Source organism: Ursus americanus, chromosome 3, assembly GCF_024610735.1.
Source record: "Ursus americanus isolate L20-20 chromosome 3, mUrsAme1.1.p, whole genome shotgun sequence".
Taxonomy (NCBI): Eukaryota; Metazoa; Chordata; class Mammalia; order Carnivora; family Ursidae; genus Ursus; species Ursus americanus.
Window position 1 is genome coordinate 59,231,239 of NC_142129.1, and position 27,966 is coordinate 59,259,204.

General features: G+C 35.3%; 1 long non-coding RNA gene across 1 annotated transcript in view; it reads left to right on the plus strand.

The window, feature by feature from the left end:
- LOC123789219 (uncharacterized) overlaps nt 1–23,657 on the plus strand; it is a 116,013-nt gene extending 92,356 nt beyond the window's left edge. Inside the window, exons 3-4 of the long non-coding RNA XR_006778729.2 lie at nt 11,911–12,033; nt 13,282–23,657. This is a non-coding gene — a long non-coding RNA (uncharacterized LOC123789219). The remainder of the gene's footprint in view (nt 1–11,910; nt 12,034–13,281) is intronic.
- Nucleotides 23,658–27,966: the final 4,309 nt, after the last annotated feature.

The following is a 27,966-nucleotide window of genomic DNA, read 5'->3' on the forward strand; positions in this document are numbered from 1 at the left end:
CTTCTGGTAAGAAATATTCTGTATTTGTCCTGCTTATGTCTGTTACTTTTCCAACATCGAGTGGGTACATACATATTCTTCATACTTCCCATGGAAGGGTGCTCAAGGTTTCATGTGTTTCCTGGTTCTTAGAATTCACCAGCCTGGTTATTGGAAACCTGTCTTCTTTTTTTTCCAGAAGGTGGCATTATAGTTCAAGTCTGTGGTTTCTCACTTGCCCACTGACCCTTGCCTCTTCTGTAAGCTACCTGTCTCCCAGAGCTTGCTCTCAGAGCATTACTTGCAAGTACACGCAAGGAGCAAACCTCAGAGTTGGAACAGATGTGGGTTTAGCACTAGGATTCTTAGGGGTGTTGATGGATCCAGAAAGGAGATTCTGGGATGTGCTAATGTGTGGACTTCCTGCTTAGTGAAGTCAGCAGGAACTGTGTTCCTTTAATATACTTTGATACTCTTATCTGTCCCTTTCCAGGTTTCCTTCCTCTTCCCAGTCATAGAGGTTCTGTGTGAGCACTCTTAGTGCTCCTAGAGAGAAATGGGTTTCTCCAGCTTTGGTGGTACCATGGGAGTAACTGGGTACTTCATCACTGCTCTCCTTTTTCTCTGTGGGAGGGGTTGTGATCTCATTCAGTGCTACCTTGTGGTGATGGCTCTAGCACTGTTCTTTGGTGTCCAAATTTGCATGTATTTTTCTCCAGTGGTTTGCCTGAATTCCCCTTTGAGAAAGCTGGACTTTCATTTCTCTTCTGTCTGTGCTTTTCTTCCCCGGTCAACACTCTACATTTTTTTCTCAACTCTGGCAAGTGCGTTGGGGCAGTTTTGTACCTCTGCTGGTTTCACAGCCCAACCATGGTCTGCCTGCTTATTACCAGATGCATAAAAAGGCAAGACTGTTTCTGGTTTCCTTGGTGTGTGGTGCTAGATCCCACAAGTCTCACTTTCTTTTGTGGATAGATGTCAGATCCTTTCTTGAAAAGGGGGAATAAAAAGAAGCAGTACCTTAGGCCATGTGATACGGACTCTGAATAAAAGGCACAAGTTTTCAGGGGTATGTTTCATGCAGAAATTTATTTTTTATTATGTTCAATTAGCCACCATATATTAGTGTTCAGTGATTCATTAGTTGCATATAACACCCAGTGTTCATCACCACACATGCCCTCCTTAATAAATACCCAGCCCCTGGTTACCTCATCCCCAAACCCTCTCCCTTCCGTCACCTTCAGTTTGGTTCCTGGAGTGAGTCCAGAGTCTCTCATGGTTTGTCTCCCTCTCTGATTCCTTGCCAGTTTTCCGTCCCTTCCCCTGTGGTGGTCCTCGCTATTCCTTATGTTCCACATATAATTGTCTTTCTCTGCTTGACTTATTTCACTTAGCATAATCTCCTCCAGTCCCATCCATGTCGATGCAAATAGTAGGTATTCATCCTTTCTGATGGCTGAGTAATCTTCTGTTGTATATATGAACCACATCTTTATCCATTCATTTGGAGGACATCTCGGCTTCTTCCACAGTTTGGACATTGCTGCTATGAATATTGGGGTGCAGGTGTCCCTTCTTTTCACTACATCTGTATCTTTGGGGTAAATACCTAGTAAGGCAATTGCTGGGTCAGCAAGTCAACAGAACACTCTAAGCATTAGATCCCTCAACTACACAAGAGATTATTCATTTATGTAAATCATAAAACATACATCAAGCTTTTCATGTGGCTCCTCTCACATGAGCATTCTGTGAACAAGTGTTATATTTATTTAAACTTAAAATGTAAATATAGACGATGTAAATTGAGCAGGAGTTTCTATAGCATATTTGCAAGAATTTAATAGGGTGATTAAAATTTATGCACTTTAGAAGAAAACTTGGTAGATTTTCAGGAGGAAGAGAGGATTAAGATATATGAGCAAAAAACTTAGTAATAAGAACTTGAAAGTATACAAAACAGTGTCAAATTTTTAAGATGTGAATTTTAAGGGCTTCTAAATCATAGTTTCTATGAAAAAAACCTCTTTGATATGTTTGAACAGGTTTTAGCTGTGCTAAAATTATAAATACCGCTTGTCCCATATTTTATACAGAGTTTTCCTTTTTATAAAGATTTTTCATTTTGTTTTATAAGTTCTTGTTACATTCACCCTTCCCAAACTGCACTGTTGGAGAAAGGACTTGCATAAGATAAGAGAGAAAGCTCAATTTTTGCTTACAAGTCTGAGCGATTTGTTTACTGCAGTCAGTTTTGCCTTCATCAAGTGAACATTTAGCATTAGATGAAAATGATTTCATAAATCTTAAAGGACAATGTCCTTATTTCAGTTAACATGTAACCTGGAAAACATCTAAATTTGAAAAATTAGCAAGGGTTTCTGTGGAGCTGTTTTCAGAATAGTGTACATGTTTTTATTTTAATGGTAGAGGAACATTTTTCATAGTGACAACTCCGTTATCATCCTCTGAGTCATTGAATTTTAGAACTGGGAACCATATTAGCAATTAAATCCAAATGTTTCACTTTATAGATGAGTAAATGGGACCGATAGTGATGAAGCAACTTGTCCAAAGATAGATACACAGCTCGTGGTAGAGTCCCAGCAAGGACCTGGGGCTGCTCAAAAGCTTAGGCCTGCTTTGTCCCCCCACCCAAAAATGTCACACACTGCCCTAAATAAATGTTCACATTTAAAGTCCAGGTGTCTACTTACAAATTGCATGGATATCAAAGACATTTAAACTAAAGACTTAGTTTTTGCACATGGAACCTTAAAAACCAGTATAAAACAGATGTATTTATACTTACTTCATTTGGCTTAATTCACGTGAGTGAATTTTGAACATGTAGATCCTTGGTTCCAGTGCAACCACCAGACTCCTCAAGTGTTAGCTATCTGGTTTTTTTAGGGAAGATCATATTTAAAACTTATAATAGTTTTAGGTCCTGGCTACCACTAGATGTCCTGTTATCTAACTTGGATCACTTTATCTTTGATGCAAATGCTTGTCAATAATTACATATTCTTTGGACATTTCATTCCATTAAACCCAAGTTATATAGGAGTGACATTTTGGGGTGCATGGGTGGCTCCGTCAGTTGAGCATCTGACTCTTGATATGAGCTCAGGTCATTATCTCTGGAAGAGATTGAACCCTGCATTGGGCTCTGAGCTCAGTGGGGAGTCTGCTTGGGATTCTCTTCTTCCGCCTGCTCTCTCTTCTACACTCTCACTAAAATAAGTAATGTTTAAAAAATAATAAATTGGGACACTTTAAAGCATTAATGATAAAATTAAAAGACGGCATAAATCTTAAAGCCTCACTAAGAGGGGAGTCGTATATTTGCCACTGGTGGTTTTGATATGTTAACTAATATTTTCTTAAAAAGTGGTTGGTGAACATTTGTGCATTAATATATAACCCCTTTTGTTATATGTAACCAAAAAAAAATTCCTGTTTAAATAGTCTTGAAATAATTGCAGTGATAAATATGTTAAAAGGTATATATGAAGTATATTATCCATGTATTTATATATTTGCCTACATTATATATACACTTAAATACATATAGTACATTATGAGAACTATTTTAATTACAGTATCATATCTGATTTAAAAAGTCTTTCTAGTTTTTAAATTTGTGCTTCTTGACACTGAAGACTATTTCCAGTACTGTATTTCCTAAACACCTTGTCCAAGTTACATAGTATAGCTGTGAACTATGTGAGGGTCAATTCTGTAAACATGCTATTCGAATGTAGAGAGCCATGCTGTATCAACATGTTTGTCAATATATCCTTAATCTTATTTTTAGGGTAAGCCTTTTTCCTTAGTTTTATCTATTTAAAATTGAAGTATGATTATCATATATGTGCTAAATATTAAAAGCCAGCTTTTGAAAATTGGTAAAAACTGAGAACTCATGGATGGATCACTTGTAAAATGAAATTGTCTCAGTACCCGTGTTAAGCACTTACTGATTGAGGTTATAAATCAGGGTAATATACATTACTCAAATAAAATCTCTGTAGAGGAAGGCTAAAAAGAATAAGGGTATAATTAACATACAATGTTATATTAGGTTCAGGTATACAACTTTAAATCAGTGATTCTAAACATGACTCAGTATTAATGCCCTATTATAGACTAGACTCCCTATGCTGTGTTTCACCTTGAAAATTTACATCTCTTATTTTGCCCATCTACTTGCCCACCTCTCCTTTGGCAACCACCCATTTGTTCAAGTCTGTTTTTAAATTTACCGAATCATATGTATTTGTCTTTTTCTGACTTATTTCACTTCACATAACACCCTCCAGGTCCATGTCACAAATTGCATGATCTCATTTTTTTTTTGTGGCTAATACTTCACTGTGTGTGTTTATGTACATACCCCACATCTTCTATATTTATCAGTGTACATATATCTTGTCTACTCTAATGTTGCAGTGAACTTTGCGGTACATGTATCTATCTTTTTGAGTTAGTGTTTTTGTTTTGGGGGTAAATATCTAATAGTGGGCTTACTAGATCACATGGTATTTCTAGCTTTAGAGTCCTCCATATCATTTTTCATAGTGGTTGCACCACTTTGCATTTCCAACAACAGTACATGAGGATTTCCTTTTCTCCACATCCATCACTTGTAATTTGTCTTTTTGATGCTATCCATTCTTACTGGTGCAAAGTTTTATCTCATTGTGGTTTTGATTTGTATTTTCCTGATGATTAGTGATGTTGATCATCTTTACATGTGCCCTTAGGCCATCCATAGGTCTTCTTTGGAAAAAAGGTGTGTTCAGGTCCTCTGCTTATTTTTTAATCTTTTTTTTTTTTTTCCTGTTGAGCCATATGAATCTTTATATATTTTCAATATTAATTTGCAAATATCTAATCCCATTTCTATGTTGCCTTTTTTGTTTTGTTTGCTGTGTGAAAGGTTTTATTTGGTTTATTTGGTGTAGTCCTAATTGTTTATTTTTGCTTTTGTTTCCCTTGCTTGAGAAGACCTACCCATGAATATGATGCTAAGGGTGAGGTCTAAGAGATTACTGCCTATGCTTTCTTTTAGCAGTCTTATGGTCTCACATTTAAGTCTTTGTATTTCTTTCCTCCTTTGTCATAGATTACTTGACCATATATATGTGGGTTTATTTTCTGGGTTTCCTATCCAATTCCATTGATCTGTGTGTCTATCTTTGTGCCAGTATCATACTGTTTTCATTACTACAAACCTGTAGTAAATTTTGAAATCCTGAAGTGTTGTATCACCAGCTTTGTTCTTTCTCAAGATTTCTTTGGCTATTCAAGGTCTTTGGTGGTTCCAGACAAATTTTAGGATTGTTTGGTCTAGTTCTGTGACAAATGCTACTTTTATTTTGATAGGAATTACACTGAATCTGAATCTCTAGATTGTCTTGGAAAGTATGGAGAAAATTGTTTAATGGAAGTATCTATCATATCCATTAGAACCCAGTCTTGTAAACAAAATTGTTAAGTCACTTTTGGAGTAGTAGGAAGCATGCATATAAGTCCTTTTTCAAAAGTAATTCCTGTTGTAAACCTTTACTTACAACTTAGAGGGTGTAATATTAAACAAATCTCTGCTATTTCAATGTTAACAAACAATGTGCTTCCTCAAATAGTCTCATTTAATTAATTCTTGCTACAAGGAAAAGAGTAAATTGCTAGCTAAAAGAACAGAAAAACTTTAAATTCAGATATTCGCATCCTATTGAAAGGGTTTGTTCAAATTCACAACTTATTTTGGGGGGCATGTGTGAACTCATATACAGTTTGTGTTTTAATCCCCCCAAAATGACCTATTGATTTTCACATACTTGTAGTCCTCCAATGCCATGACTGATCTTTTTTTTTAAACTAAGAAATTCTACTTCTGTAAGTTAGAACACATTTATATAGAGTTGCTTTTTCTCTGATATTATACTTTCATTATTTGCTTATCAAAATTTCATCATTTTGTCAGGAAATTGCTATATGTAAGAATGCATGAGAAACCAGAATAAATATTTAAGACCCTTTCTCCAAATGAGGAGACTTCATTTCAGTAGTAAAGTTACAATAGGTAGCCAACACACATTTCTTAATAAATGTAATATGAAGAGTATTTTTAAAAGAATTTTACCCTAAGATGACTAACCTGTCTCACTCACACTTAGTTTACTGATAACCTTTTTGAAAGCCTATGTTCTTCCTAATATTAGCATCTTCCTTCTGACAAAAAAACCATCATTCTTACAGAGAAAGGAATGCAACTCAAAGGGCCAGATCTCCCAAGAATTAAAGTATTGTTTCACAAAGAATAGTGTGCCTATCAGTGGGGATGTAAAATACATGTAGATCCAGAGTTTAAAAGTTTTACTGGAACACAAGGATGTCCATTTGTTCGCATGATTTCTATGGCTGCAATTGCAGAGTTGGGGATTTTCAATGAGAAATGTCCTGAAAAACCTAAATTGTTACCTAGATCTTTACAGAAAAGGTGCGGAATCTTTGCTTAAGTGTCACATATTTATGGTTCTATACTAATTTTGCATATCTTCACATATCTAATATTAATCTGGTTTTAATTTGGGATGAGGCTAAAGGTCGAGGTGATGCACGGATATGACAATTATGAATACAATTAAATTCAGTAATCTGAATAAACAGTCTGCAGTGCAAATTCTATTTTGTTTAAAAGCTTGGTAGCAGGCAACAGTAAAAATAGAATAATGAGTTGAAGATAGATGTGTCTGTGGCCACAGGAAATCTGGTGGTCAAACAGTCCATCTGAGATACAGACATACAAAGATGAGTGAATAGACCCCGAAATACATGCATATAAAGACTGAAAGACACATTTAGTCATAGAATTAAACAATGAGAGACTGTGGACTCTGGGAAAGAAACTGAGGGCTTGAGGGGGGTGGGGGATTGGGATAGGCCGATGATGGGTAGCAAGGAGGGCACATATTGCATGGTCCCTGGGTGTTATATGCAAATAATGAATCATGGGATGTACTGTATGGTGAATAATATAAAATTTAAAAAAATAGACTTAATGCACCTGCCACTCAAAAATTACTGTGTAAATGTCCTTATTAAAATTTTGATATTTTAATTGCTTTATTCTCAACCCCATTCTTTATGCAATGTACCATTTTAAAGATACTGTCTGATGAAGAGCTTTCAAAGTGAAAGTAAAATATATCCAAAGTTTAAACTGTCTATGAGTCAGACTTAATCTTACCCCATGAAAACATTTGAAAACAGTCAGTCAGAAATGCATCAGAAGTATGGGAATATTTTGAGTTCAATAAACTTGGCCTCTAAACACTGTCATTGTCCTTTGAATAAGTAGACCTGAGGAAGGGAACTGAATCTTAATCAGCTTTCCCAGCACCTAATACAGTGCCTAGCATATGGTAGCATACACTTTTCTTGCCGTAATTTCCCCTTTTTTTGCCTAGATCTCAAAGTTTATTATAAGCAAATTAGTTAATGGCTTTTCAAAGATTCTTTGGGGTGATAGTTCATGGAATATTTAAGCTCTTTGGAAATAAGAATTATAGACCGGGATAGTAAAAACAAAAACAAACAAACTTTATAATTTGAAGTTTGGCTAATACAGTAACATCATTCTATTCCTTCCCAAGTGGTTCAGCCCTCGCTGCTCTTCCAGGTTGTTGGAACAAATGCATCCTTGACCCAAAATGAAATGTTTCGCCTACTAGTTTAAAGGCTGTTTAAAAAATAACGACTTTGCTTTTAGCAGTCAATGCTCTCCTCCGAAATACTCTGCTGATTCACAAAGCTGTCTGAGAAATTCATGATGTCGCTGCAATATCAGCCTGAATAAGGATAAAGTACCCATTTGGAGATCAGAAAATTTACTTTATTGGCTAAAGGGCTACTCCCCTTTGATATGAAGAAAGACATTAGAAAATCTATTAAGACTGAGTTATATTCTGCAGCCACCATCTTTTCTTGTTACAATTAGTATTTCATTTTAATTGTTCTGCTATATAATTTCTGATGAAAGGATACTCAGTGTGAACTCGGAACAAATTTTTTTTTCTACCACAATAGACCACTTGTTCATGGAATATTTCCCTAAGCTTCCCTGGGTTATTAAAGGAAGCACAGAAATTTTTACACGGTCAAGAAAGGGCATATTTTCAGGGTTTTCCTCTTGCACCCACCTTTTTTGTTGTCCTCGTTGCTATAAAGGGAAAATGGATATATGCACCTTTTTCAGTGAAACTATATTTTGTAATGCCTAGCAAATTAGGGTGTGGCTTCTCTCATTTATGGGGCTATTCTGCGTAAGTAGTCACAGGAAGAATGGTCTTAGTTTCTTTTTATAAAATGAAGATAGTTCTTCTCTGGGAGCAAACAACTCAGGTACTTATGATTTTCTTACACTTTTTTCACTTATTAGACATTTCCAGGAACTATCCTACATAGCCTCTCCCATTTCTTCATGATTTCTTCGGTGAGCATTTATTTATATGATAGGTATGGGTGTTTTTAAGCTGTGCTCATTAGAAGATGAATAAAACATTCTCGGATCCAACAAGATCAGAGCATTTGGGGAAGGACATGGAAGTAAGTACTTAATGTATGTTCAAAGAATTTTGGGAGTGATCTCTTCTCACTGATAGGACAGGCTTTGCAGAAGCTCTGAGATTTAGAAGTGAACCTGGATGGCGAGAACATTCCGTGCTGAGGGAACAGTGCTACTAGAGGCATAGTGTCATTAAAAAACGGGTGGGGGCACAAAAAGGTAGCAATGAGTAGTCCTCTGTGTCTGAAGGATAGAGGGATTGATGAGACAGAATATATGATGGAGCCAGGCTTTTGAAAGCTGAACGACTAGCAAAACTGTTAGATTTTTTTTTTTTAATTCATTAAGCAATGGAAAGTCAGTGAAGATTTTTGAAGGTTAATAATGGTCTGACTTTAACTTTAGGAAGGTAAGGCTTGGCTATATCAAGGACAGGGTGGCAAGTCCGCAGCAGAAAATATGGGAGAAACGCTAATTCGCTATTTCAGTAGGAGGAAAATAGATACTAGTTTTAAAATGTTTCCTTCGCAAATATTTTTATTAATTCAATTCAAAATATAACTGATGCCCTGGGTGATAGGTAAGAGCAACTTCATCACTCATTGCATGCCTTTAGTGATCTCTGGTTGTGTTGTGTCCTGCCACCCCCTGCCCCAAATTCATATGGTGAAGCCCTAACTCCCAATGTTACTAGTTTAGAGTTTGTTTTGTTGGGTTTTTGGGGTTGTCCATATAAGAAGAGTAAGACACACCAGAGATCTTTATCTGAGCTCACAGAGGAAAGAGGAAAGGCCATGCCATGCCACAGCAAAAAGTGGTCTACAAGCAAGGAAGAGAGGTCTCACCAGAAACCCACCCTAACGGTAGTGTGATCCTGGACTTGGAGACTCCAGCACTAGGAGAAAATAAATTTCTGCTTAAGATAAGTCTGTGGTGTCTTATTATGACAGCCAGAGAATGCTACTATAGGCCTGGAGTAAAACCTTCAAGTTCCGTTTTGCTTCTTTGTCTGTAGGAAGATGGGTCTCTAGGCTGAGGCATGAGAAACCTGGAAGCACTGATTACAGTATCACTTACCTCTTGGTCTCAGAATTGAAGGGAAAGAAGGAGTAGATTAAAATGATATTGGTTCAGATAGAAATAAGTGGTTTAGCAAGTTGATTGGATTTAGAGAGAAAGGAGAGAAACTTAGTTAAGACAACCTTAACCTTTCTTGATGATGATTCTGCCAAAAATAAACTCTTGGCTATAAAGAAACACCTACTTGTCTCTCAGGTATGTGGTTTTTCCATCATGGACCTGACCTCAGACTGCCCTGTCCCGTGCTGTGTCACTTTTCAACTGATTTCTTTTTCTTTCTTGTGATTATTCATATTATTCTCAGATGCTGTCTTTGGCTATTTCTCTTTTCCCCTCATTTTTTGGTTAGGAAAAGTGCATTGCTGGTGAGATTTCCAGTAAAATTCTTTTGCTTTATAACTGAAATATAGAAACTTACAGTTTTGTGCCCTTGAGCTCCATGTACATGAATGCCCTCTGGATATTTCCAGTTAGATATCTTAACAGCAGTATAATTCATACGTGTAACTTTGGATAGTTGACAAAGCACTTTCATGTATACGAAATTACTTCTCCTCTTATAAATACTGTAAGGCATGTGTTACTAAGTCTATTTTATATTTCAGATGCTGACTCTCAATTTTCCAAGTCATGAAATAAGTCACATAAGCAGAGAATATTCAGATGTGAAGCAGGGAGATGTTTAAGAAATTATGAAACTGGTCAAGCACTTCTAAAATGGAACTTCTATAATTATCATTACTTCCAAATGGCCTTCCTTTCTCAAATGCCTTAATTAACAGCACTCTCATTTCTTTAATCAGGCTGTCATCAAGTCCAACACCTAGAACTCAATCAGTATTTGTAGAGAGTGCAGGGAAGGGACACCTGGATGGCTCAGTGAGTTAAGCTCCTGCCGTGGGCTCAGGTGACCACCCAGTGTCCTGGGATTGAGTTCCACGTGGAGCTCTTTGCTCAGCGGGGAGTCTGCTGCTCCTTCTGCACCCCTCCCCCCTTTAGTGCTCTCTCTGACAAATAAATCTTAAAGAAAAGTACAGGGAAATGACTGGTTCTTCAAGTTTATTCTCACTGTAATTCCTATATAAAGTTGTTCCTATATAAAGTTGTTAATGATTCAACATTCTCCATTCCCACTGCATTCACTCAGATTATTGGAAAGAACAAACAAAATGAGCATGAGGAAACACGGATTTTTGCAACTATAGTTAGAAATACCTTATTTTTCTTAAAGCCAATGGTAAATTGTCACAAGTATGTAAAGATAAATTTATCTTCATAGTTAGACGGTAAAATCCTTGCTTTTTAGTTTTATACTGTTTCCTATTTACAAACTACATAATTACTACACAGAATAGGAATAATGTGGTCTCTCTTATTATTATTGGTCTTTCAACCAATGGCATAAAATATTATAATACATTGCCTCATGGAGTCTTAAAAATTTAGGAAGTAATATTGGTGACTAGTGACAATAATAGAAGGAAGACTAAACATTTCTTAATCAAAATAAATGTTTATTCTGCTCTGGAGACTATTTCTTATTTGATCATCCTTGGAGAATATAAAATGTCAGAGCCATTATTTTTTATTAACTGGATCTGGCATGGGCATAAATAGCAAATTGAACTATCTTTTTTTTTTTTTTTTTTTTGGTGGCAGTGGGCATTAAGGAAAATCGGCTAAAAAAATATTCAGACTTTAAAAATACATCACAGATAGGTACTTATAGCTGGGGGAAATTAAGTGTTAGTGTAACTTTTATAAATAAATACCTCAGATAATTTTGGTTAAATATAAATAACCTGGCTTGTCATACAAGGAATAGTTTGTATGTCTGGCTCATCACAATTTTAATTGTAAATCTCAGGAAATGCAGAATATGACAATTAAGTTAGGAAGTGCTCAATGGATTGCAGAGTAGTAAATTTTATTAAATTTCTTCATAAAATAACATTGACAAATAATCTAATACAGAGCTGCTTGTGTATTACTAGGTATTGCTGAAGGAACAAATAGGCAGCTCCAAATTCAGAGTTTGTTCTCGCTAATTTACATGTTGTTTTGTGATAAAATTTTACAGTATTTGGCTCTATCTACAACTAAGCAGGATTTTAAAAGAAGCAACATATCTTCTATTTTATTTGGTACATAGTAGAAAATGAAATATAAATCCATGTATAAAGACTATTAGCTTAAATTTGAATGGAGGAATATCGATAGGAAACGTGGGAATAATTGTAAGTGAATTTTTGGGGATTTCTCTCCTTTTTTAGGTGACCTGATATTTGAGGCTCAAATACCACCTGTTCTGTAGGATATGCTAGAAGATAACTCTGGCACAGTACCTGTCTATTCAGAAGAGTCAGCAATGTCCAGCCTCACCCACACTAAAAGAGGTACAGTATCATATGTTAGATTCAATACTTCAGTTCCAATAATGTACGCATTATGCTATAGCATTTCGAAAAGTTGAACCAAAAATGAGTATGAGCTCTCTTTAAAATCACCTCTCATTACATATCCATGAAGTAGGAAAAATCACTTTGATAAAGACAGCAATCGCGCACTGGTTTTTTCTTAAACTCACCCTGTATAACACTCTGAAATATCTATCCCATCTTTGAGACTGCTGTGACACTTACTTGCCCCATAAGCCTAAAGGCTGGAAAGATTAAGTGTAAATCTAAATCTAAAACACAGCTGCACATCTGCATCAGACGCCTTTTTCTTAGTACTTAAATGGGCACATATGATAATGTATATTTTCTCACAGAAAGCATACAGGCCTGTGATTCTGAAGGTTAGATCACTAATTAGCCAAAATTAAAAATGTTTTTTAATCGTATTTTTTCCTTGAAACCACCCTAAAAGTTAAACATTTAGGTGTCACGAGAATACCTCTTGAGGATTTCTACAGTACTATAGTATGGTATGATAGTGGAACGGACTAAATGTTTATATTTCTCAAATTCACATTTTGCAGTTTTAACCTCCTCAATATGATGATGTGTGGAAATGGGGCCGAAGGATAGAAGAACGTGCCACCCCCACATCTGCCACTTAGGCCTAAGGATTATTTTGAACCAGAGACACTTGGAAAAGAGTGGATGCAGGGAGACACTTTCCCTGAGCTCTCTTTATCTGCCCGAGGACAGATCCTCCAAAAGGAATTTAAATGTACTGGGAGTTTAGTCAACTATGGAAGATTGACACTTATCCCAGGAAAGAAGATTAGAAGTCGACACCGTACCCTGACAAACTGTCACAATCATAGCTCCAATCATCTTTTTTAAAAACCCTCTACTCTGCCCTCGAGGACTATATCCTCCCTCTCCTGTACCCATTACTGATGATACTTGAGTGTGAATTATAAGCCATCTTGGGGAGTTACTCATTTTTCTTCTGGGTATCTTCTATATGTATACACATGAGGTAAACATGTTAATTTTTGTTTTGTCTTCCTCTTGTACATGGGCCTCATTCAAGAACTCAAAGTTGGGAGAAAACTGTTGTCCTGCCTCATAGGGTCTTTGGGAGGTACTTAGGTTTACGTGAGGTCATGAAGTTGGGGATGGTGTTTATAAGTTCCCTTACACGAAGAGGCATCAAGAAGTTTGCTTCTTCCCTCTTTCCATTATCTGAAGATACAGCCCCAAGTCAGCTGCCTACAAGCCAGAAAGAGAGCCTGCACCTGGGAAATGAGTTGGCCAGCACCTTAATCTTGGACTTCTCAGTCTCCTGAATGGTGAGAAATACATTCCCTTTGTTTAAGCCACCTAATGCATGTTATTTTGTTATGGCAGCTTGTGCTAAGACAACCACAAAGTTTACCGGTAAGCTTAATCATAGCTTTGGGTTATTCATAATCCTTCTTTGTTCTTGACACAGCGCCATACATATAATAGGTCTCAATTTCTCTAAATATTTGAATTTAAAAAGTTAGAAACTGGCTCACCAGCTTTCTCTTCTTCCTTCCACAAAAATAAAAATAGTACCCCAAAGGTGAAGAAAAAGTAAAATTAGGAATAAGAGAAGCAAAACCAGGTTATTAGAAGAAAGCAGAGAAGACTGAAAAAGGATGTTTTATTTAGAAGCATTTATAGTATTGGCTACATTTTTTTTACCTTGCATAGATATAGTTGACTTTTGTATGTATTTTTACCAATTCATCAATCACCGTATAAAAATTTTTGTGGTCTTTCTTTATGGAAGATTTTAGTCCTATAATGCACAGCAATTTATGAAGAATACTTGACCCTACAGCCTTGGTCTTTCCAATTAATTTCCCCTTGGCTGAATAGCTCTGAAGAATAATTATTTAGTTATTTCCTTGTTTCTACAAACTTTCCTCACTCCTTTAGGTTACCCCCATTGCCTCAAATTCTTTGATCTTTTATCTTGTAGGACCATTTAGTTCCTACATAACTGAAATGCAGAAGGACTAAGGATCTTCTGGTACAGAAACCACCCATGTACAAGCAGCTTCTTCTGATTTATTAATCTTGCTCTGTTAACTCACTTTTACCCTGCTCAACCATCCACCCTACATACTCGACAGCATTTGTTCTAGTATGTGGTATCCTCATACGAGCAGTAAGGCCTTTCCCAAGTGCATCTCACATTATTTAACATTTCCAGAGGGATGCAAAGTGGGATGATTTTAGATAAACCTCAATCATCCAGACAAAAAATTGATCTGAACTAATACCTCTGAATATGTAAAATGCCTTTTCTAATTCCATTATCCACGGAAAGCTTAGGAATAGGAGATGAGAAGGCGGTAGAGCACAGTTAGAGCATCCAGCATGGTTGTCAGTAATGTGTTTAGAGTGCCAGTGGATTAGAAAGAGTCAATTAGTGTTGAGACAAGTACTGTATTAACTATGATTAGTTTCTATTTACTTGCTACATAGCATTTTTGTAGCATAAAATCTAAGGTCTTTACAGTCCACCAGATCTGACTTTTAGGTCTGGATTTTCTCATCTGCCTTGTGGACATGAGCAAGTCATTTACACTCTAAGCTTTTGGTTGGCTTATCAATAAATTTGGGTAAATACTAAATTTGTCAGGTGACCAGTACTTGGTTGAAGATGATTATTTAGCACATGGCAGTTGTCTGGTATCTATATTACTATTTGCCAGTAAGCATATTTTTTAACATTTACACATTTTTATGTACTTTGAGCAAAATTCAGTTATTTTGCATAAATGGTGATATTTTTTTCTTATCATTGTATTTACCTTTCTTATAGGGGTGGAGGGATGGTAATTTAGATATCAGAGTATAATATTCAGGTGCTAAATTCATTAATTTAGTTCCAAGGGAAAAAAGAACCTAAAGTCTTAAATCCTGGAACTTATCAGATCATTTTCTTGATGGCTAACTCTTAACTACTCCCAACTCGGTTTTTCCAACTCTAAAAGGGTATTTACCATCCTTTCAGGCAGGATATAAAGATTAATTTGTTAAGATTGCGAAGTGCTTTAAGCATGAAATGCTGTATGAGATAATAGAATAAATATTAATAATATCCTGTTAGAAGTACACAGACAGCCCTAGTAAGGTAACTAAGAAAAATAAATTGCAGTGCTTGGTATGAAATTGAAATCACTAATGGAATGAAAGTTTGGGAGCAGTGTTGGATCATGTATAATGTAATACCAGGTCATTTTCAATTGTTTTAATTGCCATGAGCAACAACTGATCTTTAGAGCTGTTCCTGACAAGCTCTTGCATAGCCCTAATGATCGTAAAATGGTGCCAAAGACCAGCATTATCCCCTATTGAACATTAAATGGTATCGACCCCTTCACAAGGCCCATCAATCAGCAGACTCCTTAAAGTCATTCATGACACAATTAACATTAATTAACTTTACAAAAACCCCTCCGAATTCTGTGCTGTTTTAAGACTTCAGACTTTGAAGAAAGTAAAGAGCAACTAACAAAAAGTTATGAATCCTCCTGTGAAAACCATCAATTAAGGTAAGTAAAAGATTCCTAAATTTTTATAACCCTCATTTATCACTTGCCACTCCTGATAATTTTATCCTGTGTAAAGGTATCTAAAGCCATTCAGTACTAAAAGCACCATTCATCTCTGTACTTCACATCCACTTTATGAGTCAGAGTGGCAGCTTCCAAATTCATGTCAGAGTAAACCTGAGTCACAAGTCATTCCTGGGCCCCTACAGAAATATGAACAAAATCTCTTTCAGGTATGCAGGAAAAGAACCTGCCCTTTTCATCCCCTTTTCCAGGGACCTCTTCTACAGGAATTGTATCTCTGCTTTAAGTTCTAAGTGACTGATTGATTAACACAAGCCTTCTCTAGAATATCAAAAATATGTAAAAATTCATGCATACTATGAATACATTCTACATAAACACTTTAACCATCTTGGTAAGTTTAAAATTATGTGGGTGTTTAGGCAGTAGACTTACTAAGAATGCATTTGCTTTTATTCCAACCACCTGAAAATAATTGCTCAATAGTGATACAACTGGTGCTCAAATCCTTCTAAACCTGAACATATGCACTTTTCATTAAATAGGTTGCAAAGGTGAGTATCCATGGTCTCCAAAGCATCAGAGTAACATCTGGTGGGAGGTTGGCTGAAGTATATCACAGAGCACTAACCCTTAAAGAGAAAACCTTGTTGTTGCAACCGTTGCAAAAGCCTGAGAGGGTAGGGGTCAGAGAGAACGGATTTATCTATCTAATGAGTACAGGTTTACTGCCAGGCAGCAGGTATCCCAAAAGTGTCCCTCTAAGGAAGACAGGAAAGGATCAGAGAAAAATCTTCAGATACAACCACAGAATAAAATGGCAACAATACACATATCACATATAGCAAAAATTACTTTGAATGTCAATAGACTACATGCTGCACTCAAAAGACAGAGTGGTTAAAAAAATGTGACCTGTCTATATGCTGCCTATAAACCTAAAAATACCTGCACATTAAAATGAGAGGGTGGAAAAACACCTATCATGCAAATGGATGTCAAAAGAAAGCTGCAGTAGCAATATTTATATCCGAGAAAATAGACGAGCCCCATATATTAATAAAGGGGACAAGCTAACAAATTGTAAATATTTATGCACCTAACATAGGAGCAGCCACATACACAAACAGTGGCTTTGAATGACCTACAAGAACAGATATATTCACAATATCCCATCCTAGAACAGAATACACATTCTTCTCAAGTGCACAGGGAACATTCTCCAGAATAGATCACATATTAGCCAACAAAACAAATCTCAACAAATTCAAGACTGAAAACATACAATGCATATTTTCTGACCACAACACTATTAAACTAGATGTCGACCACAAGAAAAAATCTGCAAAGCCCACAAATACATGGAGGTTAAGTAACATGTTACCAAACAAGATATTTAAAAAGTACACGGAAGCAAAGAAAAATGAAAGCACAATGTTCTAAAATCTCTAGGATGCACCAAACCTGGTTCTAAAATTTAAGTTTATAGGCCTTCTTCAGGAAGCAAGAAAAAACTCAAACAACCTTCCACCTAAAGGACCTAGAAAAAGAATAACAAAACCTAAAACCAGTGGAAGGAGGGGAAAAAAAGTTTAAATGATACCGAAACAAACAAAAATCAACGAAACCAGGAGTTCTTTGAAAGAAGAATTAATAAAATTGATAAACTTATAACCAGACTTATCAAGAAAAAAAGAAATGGCACAAATCAAATCACAAATGAGAGGAGAAATAACCAACACAACAGAAATACAAACCATTAGAGAATATCATGAAAATATATATTAACCAACTGGACAGTCTAGAAGAAATGGATAGATTCCTAGAAACTATCACAATTACAACATGAAGAAATATAGAATTTTAACAGACTTATAACCAGCAAAGAAAGTGAATCAGTAAACAAAAAACTCCCGGCAAGCAGAAATCCAGGACCAGATTGGTAGAATTTCCCTGTGAACCTATTATTCTCAAACTGTTCCAGAAAATACAAAAGGAAGGAAAACTTCCGAAGTCCTTCTATGAAACCAGCATTACCCTGATACCCAAACCAGAACTACAGGCCAATATCCCTGATGAACATGGATATAAAAATTCTCAAAATACTAGCAAATGGAAGTCAACAAAAGTCATTCATAATCAAATGGGACTTATTCCTGGGTTGCAAGAATTGTGAAATATTACATCAATAAGAGAAAGGATAAAAATGTTATCATTTCAATAGACAGAAAAAGAATCTGAGAAAATTTAACATCCATTCATGATATTGAAACATAGCTGAACATTACAAAGGCCATCTATGAAGAAACCCACAGCAAATATCTCAATGGTGAAAAACTGAGAGCTTTTCCCTTTAGATCAGGAACAAGAGGAGATTGTCCATTCTCATCACTTTTATTTAACATGGCAATGGAAGTCCTAGCCACAACAGACAATCCAAATTGGTAAGGAAGAAGTAAAATTTCACTATTTGCAGACGACATGATACTATATATAGAAAATGAGCAAGACTCCACTGAGAAACTGTTAGAACTAATCAGTGAATTCAGTAAAGTTGCAGGATACAAAATGGACAGAAATCTGTTTATTTCTATACACCAATAAGGAAGTAGCAGAAAGAAAAATTAAGAAAACAGTCCCATTTATAATTGAACCCAAAATAAGGTATCTGGGAATAAACCTAAGCAAAGAGGTAAAAGACCTGTCCTCTGAAAACTATAAAACACTGATGAAGAGATATTCCATGCTTATGCATTTGAAGAACAATTATCTGTACTACCCAAAGCAATCTACAGATTCAATGCAATCCCTATCAGAATACCAACAGCATTGTCCCATGGAATTAGCACAAAGAATTCTGAAACATCTATGGAATCCCCAAAGATCCCTGAACAGCCAGAGCAACCTTGAGAAAGAAAAGCAAAGGTGGGGGCATCACAGTTCCACACTTGATGTTATATTGAAAAGCTGTAGTAATCAAAAGCGCATGCTATTATCACACAATAAATACACAAATCAATAGAAAAGAAAACTCAGAAACGAACCCACAACTATATGGTCAATTAATCTTCAACAAATGGTGTTTGGATAGCAACATGCAAAAGAATGAAACTGAACCACTGGACCACTTTTTTACATCACACACAAAAATAAATTAAAAATCATTTAAAGAACTCAGTGTGGGACCTGAAACCATAAACAACCTAGAAGAGAACACAGGCAGTAACTTCTTTAACATTGGCCATATCAACTTCTTTCTTGATAGGTCTCCTGGGGCAATGTAAAGGAAAGCAAAAATAAACTACTCAGACTACATCAAAATAAAAAGCTTCTGCACAGGGAAGGAAATAACCAACAAAACTAAAAGGCAACAGGGGCACCTGGGTGGCTCAGTCAGTTGGGTGTCTGCCTTCGGCTTGGGTCATGATCTTGGAGTCCTAGGATTGAGCCCCATGTTGGGCTTTCTGTTCAGCAGGGAGTCTGCTTCTCCCTCTGCCCCTCCCCCATGTGTGCTCTCTCTCTTCCTCTCAAATAAAAAAAAAAATCTTTCAAAAAAACCCTAAAAGGCAACATTGAAATGGGAGAAGATATTTATAAATGACCTAATAAAGGGCTAGTATCCAAAATATATGAAGAACTTCTATAACTCAACACCTCAAAAATGAATAATCCAATTTAAAAACGAGCAGAATATATGAAAAGACCTTCTGCAAAGAAAACATCCAGATGGCCAACACATGAAAAGATACTCAACATCACTCATCATCAGCAAAATGCATATCAAAACTACAATAAGCTATCACCTCACACCTGTAAGAATGGCTCAACTCAATAACAGAAGAAACAACAGGTGTTGGTGAGGATGGGGAGAAAAGGGAACCCTCTTACACCGTTGTTGGGAATGCAAACCTGTGCAGCTTCTCGGGAAGACAGTATGGAGGTTTCTCAAAAAGGTAAAAAGAGAACTACCTTATGATCCAGCAATCACATTACCCCTAGGTATTTACCCCCAACATAACAGTACACTAATTTGAAGGGATACATGCACCCCGATGTTTATAGCAGCATTACTTACTATAGCTAAGATACTAAAGCAGCCCAAGTGTCCATCGATTGAAGAATGGATAAAAAAGAAGTGGCATATGTCTACAATGGAATATTTTTCAGCCATATAAAAGAATGAAATCTTGCCCTGTTCAACAAAATGGATGAAGCTAGAGAGTATAATGCTAAGCAAAAAAAGTCAGGAAAAAGACAAATAGCATATGATTTCATGCATATGTGGAATTTAAGAACACAAGTGAGTGAAGGGAAAAAAACAGTGAGACAAAGCAAGAAATACTCTATTTATTATACAGAACAAACTAGTGGTTACCAGAGGGGAGGGTAGTGAGGGGATGGGTTAAGTAGGTGATGGGGATTAAGGAGTGCACTTCTCATGATGAGCAGGGTCCTGTAAGCAACTTTTGAATCACTGTTGTATACACATGAAACAAATACAATACTATATGTTAACTCTACTGGAATTAAAATGAAAACTTAAAGCGTCCCTCTAAATGTCCCTAAATATTCCTCCTAGATTTGAAAGCTTTAAAGAAAGCAGCTTCTCATCCTGTATATCCTAGTCATAAGCTACCAAGAACTTTAGAACAATGCAATCTTGTTTTTGTAGTATTCACTATATTTCTATGGTGCTATGCTCACAGCTTTGGATTCTAGATTCTTACTTACGGGGTATCTTTCAACAGGATTATACCAAAAACAAAACAAAACAAAATGAACCAGCCAACCAACCAAACCAAACAAAACCTTCCTTCATTAATTTTTTGAGTCTACTTAAAAGAATTGGTATTAAATCCATGGTTATTTTATTCTTTGAAGGATACTTAAGATTAAAAACATATATATATTTCTAAGTGTCATTCATAGAAACTGCTTATCTATTTTAAGATTGTTATTCTCAAAGTAATTTTAGCCTCTCTGTTGTAGCAAAATTTGTCTATACACTCCAAATGTGGTATATGAACAGCTCCAAAAGATTATTCTAGTTGTCATAGAAAAATGTAAAAAAAAAAAAAAAAAAACAAAAAAACCCTGTTGAAATAAAAATAGAAACTAAAATCAGCATCAAATATTCAAATAAAGATTTAAGAAGCTTTAAAAATATTTCTGGTTTGGAGACTTTGTGTCAGGTTTTGAAGAGAGTGTGGTTTGTGCTGTGTTTTGTTTTCTTCCATGCATTGTTATTTTGAATATTTTCTTTGTTAATCACAGCATATCTTAACCTTCCTTAAGGAATCTAGCCAAAGCATGAAGGCAATAACTAATTGGCTTATTTGGGTTGAAGGTGGATATTTTAACTATTACCTTTAGGAATTCTCATTTTTTAACGTTTGTTTTTTTCCCCTAGATTTCCATGAAGATTTAATCAGCAAGGTAGATTTTATAATCCTTGGTCTATGATCTTAAATTTTAAGGTACTAATTGATGTTTTAATCTAACGCATATTAATGAATTCTAATATGTTGCCTGGAGCTGTGTTACGAAGTAGGAATAAATGATGACTAAGACCCATCTTCTTTTGAGAAATTCAGAACATTGAAGTACAATAATTTCAATGTGAATGAAATATCATGATTACATACTGATATGAGATCACTTAACTCAGCCCAGAGTATGCAAACAAAGCTCTCCCTTGGGGTTCTATCACAATTTCGAAGGCAAATGGTTAAGGACAAATGGCCCATTGTAATTTCTCCTGCTCCAAAAATAAGGGGATTATGAGAATACTTGAGAACTGCTTCTTCTACATAATTTCTTGTCCAGATAGTATTGATAATCTTGGCTAGCTTTAATAATTCACTAGAAAAACCTTTTCCAAAGAATTGCTTCCCTCCAAACTGAAAGATGTCTGGATGTTTAGGATGTCATGGTCTGATGTCAACCATTATCCATCTTTCTGTTATAATTTGTATGTTCCTGAGTTGGCAAGTAACCGGTTACATAAAGCTTCTCCTTGGTGGGTAGCGGGCCTCAGGTAGTTTCTGTTCTTTTATCTCATGGAGTTATAATGGAGTGAGAAGAAGCTAAGTCATACTTTCTTATACTTCAAAGTCCAGATCATAATAGTGAACATCATCTATTCACTAATCATGCTTAAGTGATTATACAGAAGATAATGAGTCACACTTTATGTTTCTGTCTGTTCCACTAGGCTCTGATTGTCTTAAACAGATAATAATGCATTACAAATTATCCCTTGGTGCAGACATTTACAAAAGGCTATGGTGATAGACTTTTTAAGGGATTATGGAGGACTGCTCTGAAGAGAGAATATTCCAAATGGGCATTTAAGGAAGGCAAAATATTGAAAATGAAGAATGGGTAGAAAATTTTAAGTATACAAAGCAGCCAATGAAAAAGCCATAACTTGGATTATAATGTACATAGGAGGTCTGAGGTGGGTGATAAACTGTTAGATTTTCTGTGATTAGGTTTTAAATGCACTTTTATGCCATCATAAAAGTATTATACATTATCTTGAGGGCATGAAGAGATTTTACAGGAGTGATATCAGGTGCCTTTTAAAAAATTTCATGGAAAGACTAAACAGGTGGGAGGAGCAGGCCACTATAAATTCTCTTGTACAGGAGTTTTACAATTTGTAAAGTTCTAATTAAGCATTAGGACTTCCCACATGGAAGGAGCTTGGAAGTTGACACTCCATCTTAATGACTAAAAAAGAACAAAATGAAAATCAACAACTCTTTTACATACTCTTCTTTGGTCCCTGAGAGAGGGAGGGGAAATAGGGCAAAGCACTGCCATCGAGGTTAGAGAGACAGACAAGTGAATACCAGCAGTGGTGGCTTACAGAACAGAGACTAATAATGAAAACCTCCCTGGGAACCAGTGCCAGTGTAGGAAAACCTGAATGGTAATTGAATTGGCGGATACTCAATGCAGACAAGTCAGAGTTACAAACTCCAGGGAACCTACCTCCAGGAGCTCAACCTGATTCGCATAGAAAATATCTGAAATAAATCCCTTCATGCTTCTAGCAGTGGGAAGGGAAAAGGAACCATTTTGAAATGTATCAGAGAAGTCTGTTCTCTTATCAAGGCCTGACCTCTGAAGAAATTAGTTAACTGAAGCCTAACCTGCTGGGGTATTTCAGACCCTAACGGGCTGGGAGAAGAAAAATATCCAACTCTAGTCAGTTCTAGCCTTCCTTGTGGGAGAAGGGAGATACCCAACTCCAGCCCACTCTAGCTATCATATCCCACCTAAGGGGGGAAACAACTGAGAAATTCTTGTAAAGTTCACAGTCCAGACACATAGGTTCATTGAAAGACTAATCATAGGACTGTAAGTACTTGTTCTTCCCTCACAGTCTACCACATCAGGGCCTACTTATAGCTGTTCCTTTTACCCAATACATCATATTTGGCTACTGAGAAACAATTATGAGGCATACCAAAAGGAAAAACAACAACACAAAATTTGAAGAGAGTGTCAGTATCAGAACCAGACAAGGCCAGATGTTAGAATGATCAGTCAAGGTCTTTTAAAAAATTATGATCAATATGGTAAGGCCTCTAATGGATAAAGTAGGCAGCATGCAAAGATAGACGGGCACAATAAGTAGAGAGCTGGAAATCCTAAAACAGAACACAAAAGAAAAGGCTAGAGATTAAAAACACCATAACCAAGATTTAGAATGCCTTTGGTAGACATGTTAATAGACCAGACATAGCTAAGCAAAGATTCTCGGAGATTAAGAAATTTTTATTGGTGTATCTTCAAACTGAAAAGCAAAGATAACTGACAATAAAGGAAAAAAAGAAAAAAGACAAATCAGAATATCCAGGAACTGTGACAGAATAAAGATGAAGAAAAAGGAAACAAATTTGATACAATTGAGAATTTCTCCAAATTAATGTCAGACACTAAACTACAGCACAGAGAACAGCTAAGTGACACAGAAAAAAAAAAAAAAAAAAGCCCAAACCTATATATCCAGCCATATCATTTTCAAACTAGAGAAAACCAAATGTAAAAAGTGCTGAAGAAGCCAGTGTCGAAAGGGGGAAGCACCTTTCCTACAGAAGAACAATCAGACTTCTCAGAAACCATGAAGGCAAAAAGAGAATGGATTAAAATATTTAAAGTGTTCAGGGAAAAAATAAAAACCTGGAATCTGTACCCTGTGCAATTATGCAATTAACCTTTGAAAGTGGAGGAGAAATACACTTTCTCAAACAAAAATTGAGGGAACTTGTTGATCTTCCTTATAAGAAATGTTAAAGGAGTTCTTTAGAGAGAAGGAAATTAATATAGGTTAGCAACTAAGAACTATATAAAGAAAATAGTATATATATATGTTTACATATGTGTGTGTATATATACATATATATATAACAACATTTAAAATAACAAAATAACAGTGGCTTAAACAAGGTAAAAAAACCATTAAAGGAATGAAAGTAAAAGAAAACCTTCCATTTTTCTAATCTTTAATTTTCTAAAAGATAATACTTTATTCAAAATAGAAACTGTGTATTAGATTATATGCTAATTTATATATTATATACAAATATATATAATTACTATGCTTATATATAAGTGAAATGATTGACAGTAATGATAAAATAGAGAGGTGGAAGGAATTAGGATTTTTAAAATTGTAATTTACCTGTGAAATTATATAGTTATTTGAAAGTGCACTTTCATTAGTGGGAATTATATAAAATGTCTAATTAAAACCACAAAAGACAAAAATTAGCATAAGACAATGAGAACAAAGGCCAAAAGCAGCAAATAGAAAACAGAAATAGGGTAGACATTAATCTAGCTATATCAGTGATCACTTTGAGCGTTAGTGGTCTAAATGTACAAATTAAAAAACAGATTGTCAGTGTGAATAAAAAGCAAAACTCAACTATATGTTGTCTAAAAGAAATCACTAAATATGAAGTACACTAAAATAAGAAAATAAAGATCAGAGTGGAAATACAGACTTATGAAGACAATAGATATTATAAGTCACTGAAACTAGAACCTGGTTCTTTGAAAAAATAAAATTAACAGGTTTTGAGCTAGACTAACAAGGAAAAAGAGAGGACTTAAATAAAACCAGAAACAAGAGACTTTACAACTGTGACTACAGAAATACAAATAATAAGAACAGTGTACAACGAATAACTATTCCTCAATAATTTTGACAATCTAGAAGAAATAGATTCCTAGAAACATACAGGCTACTATCGCTGAATCATAAAGAAATAAAACATGGGAATGGACCAATTACTAGTAAGAGGATTTAATCAGTAATTAAAAATCTCCCCACAAACAAAAGTTCAGGAATAGATGGCTTCACTGGTAAGTTCTATAAAACATTCCAACAACATACCAATCCTTCTCAAACCTTTTCAAAACATGGAAGCAAACACTTCCAAATTAAATATACAAAGCCAACATAATACTGGTAACAAAGCCAGAGAAGGATACCACAAGAAAAGAACATTATAGGTCAATATCTGTGATGAAAACAGATGCAAAAATCCTCAACAAAATATTAGTAAATGGAATTCAACAATACATTAAAGGATCTGATACCATAATCAAGTGGAATTTATTCCGGGGATGCAAAGATGATTCATTATCAGCAAATCAATTAACCTGATACCACATTTCAAAAAAGAATAAAAAGCATATGATAATCTCAAAAAAAAAAGCATTTAACAAAATTCAACATCCATTTATGATAAAAACTCTGAATAAAGTGGGTATAGAAGGAATGTACCTCAACATAATAAAGACCAACTATGACAAGCTCACAACTAATGTCATAATCAATGGAAAAAACTAAAAGCTTTGCCTCTAAGATCAGAAATATAAGATGAAGGTGCACAGTTGCCATTTTTAGTCAACATAGTATTGGAAGTCATACCCAAAACAATTAGGAAAGAAAAGGCATCCAAATTATAAAGAAAGAGGTAAACACTCTTTGCAGATGGTATATTATATAGAGCAAACCCTAAAGACTCTATGAACACACACACTCACACCTGTTACAACTAATCAACAAATTCAGTACAGTTGAATACAAAATCAATGCATTAAAATCAGTTTTGTTTCTGTACTCTAATAATGAACTTTCTGCAAGAGAACTTAAAACCATCCAATTTTCAATTGTATCAAAAAGAACAAAACAGATAAGAATAAATTTAACCAAGGGGGTGAAAGATATCCATACTGAAAACTTTAAGACAACACAAATAATGGAAAAACATTCCATGCTAATGGATTAGAAGAATTAACATTGCTAAATGGTCCATACCACCCTGAACAATCTACAGATTCAATATAATCCTTATCAAAATTTCAATGACTTTTTTTTTTTAACAGAAATAAAACAAACATTCCTACAATTTGTATGAACCCATGGAAGACCCACAAATAGGCAAAGTAATCTTGAGGAAGAAAAACAATCAGCTGCTCCCTGATTTCAAACTATATTACAAAGCCATAGTAATCAAAGCAGTATGGTATTGTGAGCACACACATACACATCAAATGAACAGAATAGAGAGGCCAGAAATAAACCCACAGATATACATGCACTTAATTTATGATAAAGGAGAGAAGCATATACAATAGGGAAAGAACAGTCTCTTCAATAAATGGTTAGGGGGAAAACCAGACACATGCAAAAGAATAAGTGTGGATCACTATCTTGCATCATGCACAGCTATTAACTCAAAATGAATTCAAGACATTAATGTTAAGACCTGAAACCATAAAACTCCCTGAAGAAAACATAGGTGGTAAGCTACCTGACATCAGTCTTGGTGTTTTTTGTTTTTTGCAACAAAAGCAAAAATAAGCAGGTGGGACCACATAAAATGAAAAAGCTTCTGCTCAATGAAGGAAACCAGTAAAATAAAAAGGCAACCTACTGAATTGGTGAGACTAATTGCAAGCCATATATTCAATAATAGCTTATTATTCAAAATATATACAGAACTCATACAATTCAATAGCATAAGACAATCTAATTTAAAAAAATGGGCACAGAATCTGAAAAACATTTTTCAAAAGATGACACACATATGACTAATAGGAACATGAAAAAATATGGAGCATCACACTAATCACCAAGGAAATGCTGATAAATCAAAACCACAATGAGTTCTTACCTCACACCTGTTAAAATGGCAATAATCAAAGAGAAAAGAAATAACAAATGTTGGCAAGTACATGGAAGAAAGTGAACCTCTGTGTGCTGTTGCTGGGAATGTAAATTGGTGCAACCAGTATGGAAAATAGTATCAAGATTCCTCAAAAAGTTAAAAATAGAATATATGACCTAGCAATCCACTTCTGGGTATTTATCCCAAGCAATGAAAACACTAATTCAAAAAGATATATGCATCCCCATGTTCTTTGCAGTATTATGTACAGTATCCAAGACATGGAAACAACCTAAATGTCCATAAATGGATAAAGAAGATGTGGTATGTGTGTAAACACACCTGCACAATGGAATATTATTCAGTCATTAAACAAAGAAATTTTGCCATTTGCAACAACATGAATGGAACTTGAGGGCATTATGCTAAGTGAAGTCACACACACACAAATCAATACCATATGATCTCACTTATATTTTGAAACTACTACAAAGAAAAACACAAAACTCCCCAAGCTCACAGCTACAGAGAACAATTTGGTGGGTACCAGAGTGGAGTATGGGGAAGAAGGGGTGAAAAGCTGAAATGTATCAAAAGGTACAAGTTTCCAGTTATAAATGTCATATGGATTTAATGTACAACATGGTGCCTATAGTTAATTATGTATTGCCTATTTGAAAGTAACTACAATAGTTTATTTTGAAGGTTTTCATCACAAGAAAACAATTTTTCAGTATGGTGATGGATATTAAGTGGACCTATTGTGATCATTTTTCAATATATACAAACTGAATCACTATGTTGTACACCTGAAACTCATGTATCAATTATACCTCAATAAAAAAAAGAGAAACTGATATAAAAGATCTACATTTTCATTGATTCTGAAAATGTTTATTGAAAATAGTGTGGACTTTAGTTTTCCTATCACATCATATCTTTTAACAACTACTCTAAACAATTTTTCAAAGCTGTATTTCCCTTCTTGGAGGAGGCAAATATGAAAAAGTGCTGATGAACAATTCACCTAGAAAATGTAAAGGTTAAAAAAAAAAAACGAAGTCTCATATAACTGGGAGACAAGGCAAATGAGCAGAAATGAAAATGAGCAACTCACAAAAAGG